The following is a 6,228-nucleotide window of genomic DNA, read 5'->3' on the forward strand; positions in this document are numbered from 1 at the left end:
TGTGGAATGGACTCCCTCAGCAGATGGTGGACTCTTCTTCCTTGGAAGTTTTTTAACAGACGTTGGATGGCCATCTCTCATGGATGCTTTAGTTGAGATTCCCGCATTGCAGGGGGTTTGGACTGGATGACACTCATGGTCCCAACTCCACAGTTCTATGATTCTATAAGGTGGGGGAGGGGTGGGATCCCAGCCACCTAATGTAAATCAATCAGCCCACACCAAGTCAATCAGAACTATGCATTCTCCCTGTGGGTGTTCATCTTTCATCTTGCTCCTGTTCCTCACCCTCCATTATTTCCCAGATCTTTTCTTCATCTTCAAGGGTGTGTTCTGTCTCAAACCACCATGATCCTGGGTCCATGCTATCTCCATTTGCCTCCTGCCTAGAAGCCTCCTGGGGTAGAGGTCTCCACCACTCCACCTCATCTGGCCAGTCCCTGACAATGCCCTTCCTATAGAGCAGGGATGAGAACCTGTGGTCCTCCAATTGTTTGACTGTAACTTCCTTCAGCTTCAGGAAGAATAGCCAATGATCAGGGAAGAGGGGAATTGGAATCAGTGGAGCACCAGGTTTATATAGAGCTTATATCAAAAAATGGTGCTCCCCACCAGGTTTTGGTTATTTCTACAATATTACAGTGCTCTCTTTTTATTAAAAAAACAAGAACACCAGCTCATCCAGCTTGGCACAGACTTCTAGGATTAACATATAAAAACCTATAAAATAGAATAGCTTATGTCTCTCCAAAGGTCTCCAATGTGTTCTTTTTCCTTATGGCTCTTTGGCCTGTTTGACTATCACATCCTCCTACACTTTCATTGCCTACTCCTTTGGTGTGTGCTTTCTTTCAACAGCTGAGGCAGATCTATCCAACTGTTAAAATTTTAAAGATACTGAAGGAGAATACTTAGCCCCCTTTCAACTATTGCTGTCTTTCTCTATGGTGATATATAGCTGAAAATGAAAAAGCAGCGTCTGAGCAGAACAACCTTTTCTTAGTTTATACTGCCATCTCATGGATTTTGAGAAAATGTGTATATAATTCCAAAGTACATAAATTAAATTAAAATGGCAGCAGCTGGCTGCAGCTGCCACTGTGGGCACAACGCTTTGCTTCATAGGGCAGATATCAGCGCCCCAATGTCCACTCCTCCTTCCAGATAGGCATTCAGGTGCCTTGACCCTGAAAGGCCATGATGGGCAGATGAGAGAAAAACAGTACAACCACCCAGCAAAGTTAAAAACAAAGCAAAACCCCAAACCCTTGGGCCAGCAGTACTGCTGCAGAGCAGTGGGGTGAACTGGCATGGGCCCTTCAGAAAGTACCTTGCCTGCCCCTCCTTAATGTAGCAGTGCCTCTGAAGGTAATGAACTTGAAAGAGGTGAAGAACAAGATGAACAACTGTGCAGGAGCAAAGGTAGGATGTCAGAAGTATAGCAAGTAGGTGGCTTGCAAGGAGGAACGGCAGTCTTTGTGTAAGGCAATTACAGCTGGGTTTCAGAGCTTATATCACTCATGTTGACCATTGCAGAAAGGCACGTTTCTCCTTCATGTGGATCATATAGCTCTGGTCACCATGGAATAACTCATCCTCAGTTGGTCGATTCAGGTGCCCCTGGAACAATCTAATCTATAGCTGGCCTTGTCTAGACTGCAGCTGTCTAAGGTGCTTGAAGATCTTTGTAACTGTATCTGTTCTCAATTCCCCAGTACTACCAAGAGCCAATTTGCAGGTATTACATGCCCTTTCTCATTTAGCAGAAGTAGTCTGCAGTGGCCAGAATTCAGGATTCCTAGAGGATTAACACTGGCTTCTGTAGCCTTTGCTTTAGAAGCAACAGGACACATTTAGTAAAGATATGTGTAGCCCATCAACACAACCTGTGACACCTGAAGCTCTGACCTGCCAAACTATGCAGTACCTGTTGACCACAGGGACATTTTGCCTTCCCTCCACAAATGTCCACCTTAGAACCTGTTTCAGGAGAGTATTATTTATTATTAATTTTTACCATGGAATTAGATCCCTGATGGCTTACAGAGAGACACCCACTCCTTCTAACACTATCACTGCCAGGCATTCAGTGCTGCACAGTGGAGGCTAGGACAGTTGGGTTCAGCCCAGACTGTTTGGAGCAGGTGCCCAACTTACCCATTCAGGCTAGAACCAGAAGAACATTACCTTCACAAACTTGCAAAGGAGGGAATGACTGGAAACCTGTATTAGGGATTCTAGGAATACTCAGCCTTGCAGCCAGTCACTAAAGGAGGATGTCATGATGATGTATTCTTGGATATGAATGTCTCTGACATTTTATGCTGCCATACCACTGGTTGGCTTCATACAGTGCTGAAAGCACCTCTATATTCTTTCCTCATTAAATAACAAGGCCAGTGGAAGTGATGGTATTCCAGCTGAACTGTTTAAAATTTTAAAAGATGATGCTGTTAAGGTGCTACACTCAATATGCCAGCAAGTTTGGAAAACTCAGCAGTGGCCAGAGGATTGGAGAAGATCAGTCTACATTCCAATCCCAAAGAAAGGCAGTGCCAAAGAATGCTCCAACTACCGCACAATTTCACTCATTTCACATGCTAGCAAGGTTATGCTTAAAATTCTACAAGGAAGGCTCAAGCAGTATGTGGACCGAGAAGTGCAAGCTGGATTTAGAAGAGGCAGAGGAACCAGAGACCAAATTGCAAACATGCGCTGGATTATGGAGAAAGCCAGAGAGTTCCAGAAAGACATCTACTTCTGCTTCATTGACTATGCAAAAGCCTTTGACTGTGTTGACCACAGCAAACTATGGCAAGTTCTTAAAGAAATGGGAATGCCTGATCACCTCATCTGTCTCCTGCGAAATCTCTATGTGGGACAAGAAGCTACAGTTAGAACTGGATATGGAACAACTGATTGGTTCCAAATTGGGAAAGGAGTACGGCAAGGCTGTATATTGTCTCCCTGCTTATTTAACTTATATGCAGAATTCATCATGCGAAAGGCTGGGCTGGATGAATCCCAAGCCGGAATTAAGATTGCCGGAAGAAATATCAACAACCTCAGATATGCAGATGACACAACCTTGATGGCAGAAAGTGAAGAGGAATTAAAGAACCTTTTAATGAGGGTGAAAGAGGAGAGCGCAAAATATGGTCTGAAGCTCAACATCAAAAAAACGAAGATCATGGCCACTGGGCCCATCACCTCCTGGCAAATAGATGGGGAAGAAATGGAGGCAGTGAGAGATTTTACTTTCTTGGGCTCCATGATCACTGCAGATGGTGACAGCAGTCACGAAATTAAAAGACGCCTGCTCCTTGGGAGAAAGGCGATGGCAAACCTAGACAACATCTTAAAAAGCAGAGACATCACCTTGCCAACAAAGGTCCGTATAGTAAAAGCCATGGTTTTCCCAGTAGTGATGTATGGAAGTGAGAGCTGGACCATAAAGAAGGCTGATCGCCGAAGAATTGATGCTTTTGAATTATGGTGCTGGAGGAGACTCTTGAGAGTCCCATGGACTGCAAGAAGATCAAACCTCTCCATTCTGAAGGAAATCAGCCCTGAGTGCTCACTGGAAGGACAGATCGTGAAGCTGAGGCTCCAATACTTTGGCCACCTCATGAGAAGAGAGGACTCCCTGGAAAAGACCCTGATGTTGGGAAAGATGGAGGGCACAAGGAGAAGGGGACGACAGAGAATGAGATGGTTGGATGGTGTTCTTGAAGCTACTAGCATGAGTTTGATCAAACTGCGGGAGGCAGTGGAGGACAGAAGTGCCTGGCGTGCTCTGGTCCATGGGGTCACGAAGAGTCGGACACGACTAAACGACTAAACAACAACAACAACAACTTTGGTTTATGAACTTAATCCGTTCCGGAAGTCTGTTCTTAAACCAAAAGCATTCTTAAACCGAGGCATGCTTTCCCTAATGAGGCCTCCCGCTGCTGGTGCCCTTCCACCATTCAGATTCCATTCTTAGACCGAGGTAAAGTTCTCAAACTGGGACACTATTTCCGGTTTTGCGGAGTTTGTAAACTGAATTGTTCTTAAACCGGACTGTTCTTAAACTGAGGTACCACTGTACAACCCTTTATCAAAAGATCTTAGGGAGGTATACAAGATTAAAAACATTTTATGGAGCATAATAATAAAAACATAAAACAAAGCAAAGTAATAGACAACCAAATAATAAAAAATAATAACAACAGTCCCCCTACCATTAGCCCAAAATGCTCACCAGTCTCGAGTCCTTTGTGTATAGGTCAATGATTACTAAGCCTGGTTGACAGCCAATATGTATCTGCTTTAGATGCCATCTTTGCATCAAGGATAATCTATGTTATACCATACTAATAAAGTACTCTTAGAGCTCCTCTGATTCTGACATTCCAAGATTGAGCATCTATCTCTCAGAGCTTGAGAGAATTATCTACCAGGTCTACCTGTGTTGCTTCTAACTGAACATACAATGAAAACATAAAATGAGCCACGCAGGATTAGACCAAATGCTTATCTAGCTTAGCGTCCTATCTTCTATAGTGGCCAACAGTGGGGCTGTTGTGTTCATACAACATAAGTGGTGTTCAACTTCAGAGGCATATCAGCTCTGATAATGAAAGTACCAGTAATGCTGCTTGTGCCAGTGCAATGGCAACTACCTTAACTAGATCCTAGGATTCAGCAACCTATGAAACACATTCATGAGGATTTTTTATTTAGCTTTTTAAAAACTGTCTCGCTCTCAAGAGTCCTTTACTTCCAGGTACTTTTTTTTTTCTTCAGGAACTGCTCTCACTCTAAAGAAAAGGTTCTATGGATTGCAGTGCTGTATCACAGAACTGTAGAGCTGGAAGGGACCAGCCTTTCTCAACCTTGGGTCCCCAGATGTTTTTGGCCTACAACTCCCATCATCCCTGACCACTGGTCCTGTGAGCTAGGGATCATGGGAGTTGTAGGCCAAAAACATCTGGGGACCCAAGGCTGAGAAAGGCTGATAGTCCAACCCTGACATATGTCCTGTTAGTGCACAATATCACCATTAAAGAATCAGATATAATGAAATGGTTAGAATTCTAATTTTGAATGTTTGTTTCAACTTTAAATACCAGCTCATCTTCTGCACTGAGATACCTTAAGAAGAGCTGGCATGTGCACAGAGATTTCAAGTCTGAGGAGAACTTGACACTCATATCTATTCATAAGGGGATCAAAAAAGCTGTGAAGCATATTGCAATGCATTAACTGCCTTGAATGTCAACAAATCACTAAATATAAGCCCAGTGTGTACATTGGCTGTGCTGAACTGGCTGAACAAAGCGATGCTTAAAAATGGTGTCTGGCATCTTCTTTCTTGGAAAACTCTTGAAGACAGCTCAGATTACACAAGACAATAACTTAAAGTTCAAAAACCACTACTTATCATCATCATATCCGTTTTCAATGAAGCAAAAGAAAGCGCAGCTTTCCAAGTGCCAATGATACGTGAGCAGGTGGAGAGGCTGAAATACCCTTGCAATAGCGCTTTCCTCCTAATAATACAATTGTGTGTAGTTAATCCGGTTCACCGTCCGCTCCACTCCTTTTATTTTTAAACAAAGAGGTTTCCCCTAAGTCAGGCGTGTCCAGAGTCTGTTTCGGGGGCCTAATCCGGCCCCTGTGGCAGTTTATTTCCTGAGGCAAAATCCTAAAAAACCTCAACAACTTTGGTTGGCCCGCCACTTCATCAAATCTGGCCCTCTTTGGAAAAAGCTTGGACACCCGCGCCCTCAGGGATTTCAGGGGGGCGGGGGCGTCCCACAGGCGCCAGCCAAAACAGAGAGGAAGGCCGTTCCAGGCGGCGACACCGGATGCTCTTCCCCCGCCTCCTCCTCCACGTCCTTCCGGCAGCCCACTTCCGGGAACCTCTTCTCGCGATAACAGCGTGAACCTTCGCCCGCTGAGCGCCTCCCAAGGGAGGAATCCCCGCCTGCCGACCTGCTCCCTGTCTCTCCTCCCCGCGCCGCCCAGCTGCCCGATCCACCGCCTCCTCCCGGCCAGCCTGTCAGGCCGTTTCCCGCCCGCGTTACTCCTAGCCCACCCGAGTCAAAGGGCGCATGCGCCGCTGGGCTCCGCACAGCGGAGGAATCCCGTTGACCTCCGACGCTGCCGGCGTCATAAAAGAGCTCCGTGCGGGTGATGCGGCCGGGGCAGCCGCTTGCCTGAAGGGGCGGGAGTCGGGGC

Source organism: Podarcis vaucheri (genome assembly GCF_965113315.1).
Source record: "Podarcis vaucheri genome assembly, chromosome: 8".
NCBI lineage: Eukaryota > Metazoa > Chordata > Lepidosauria > Squamata > Lacertidae > Podarcis > Podarcis vaucheri.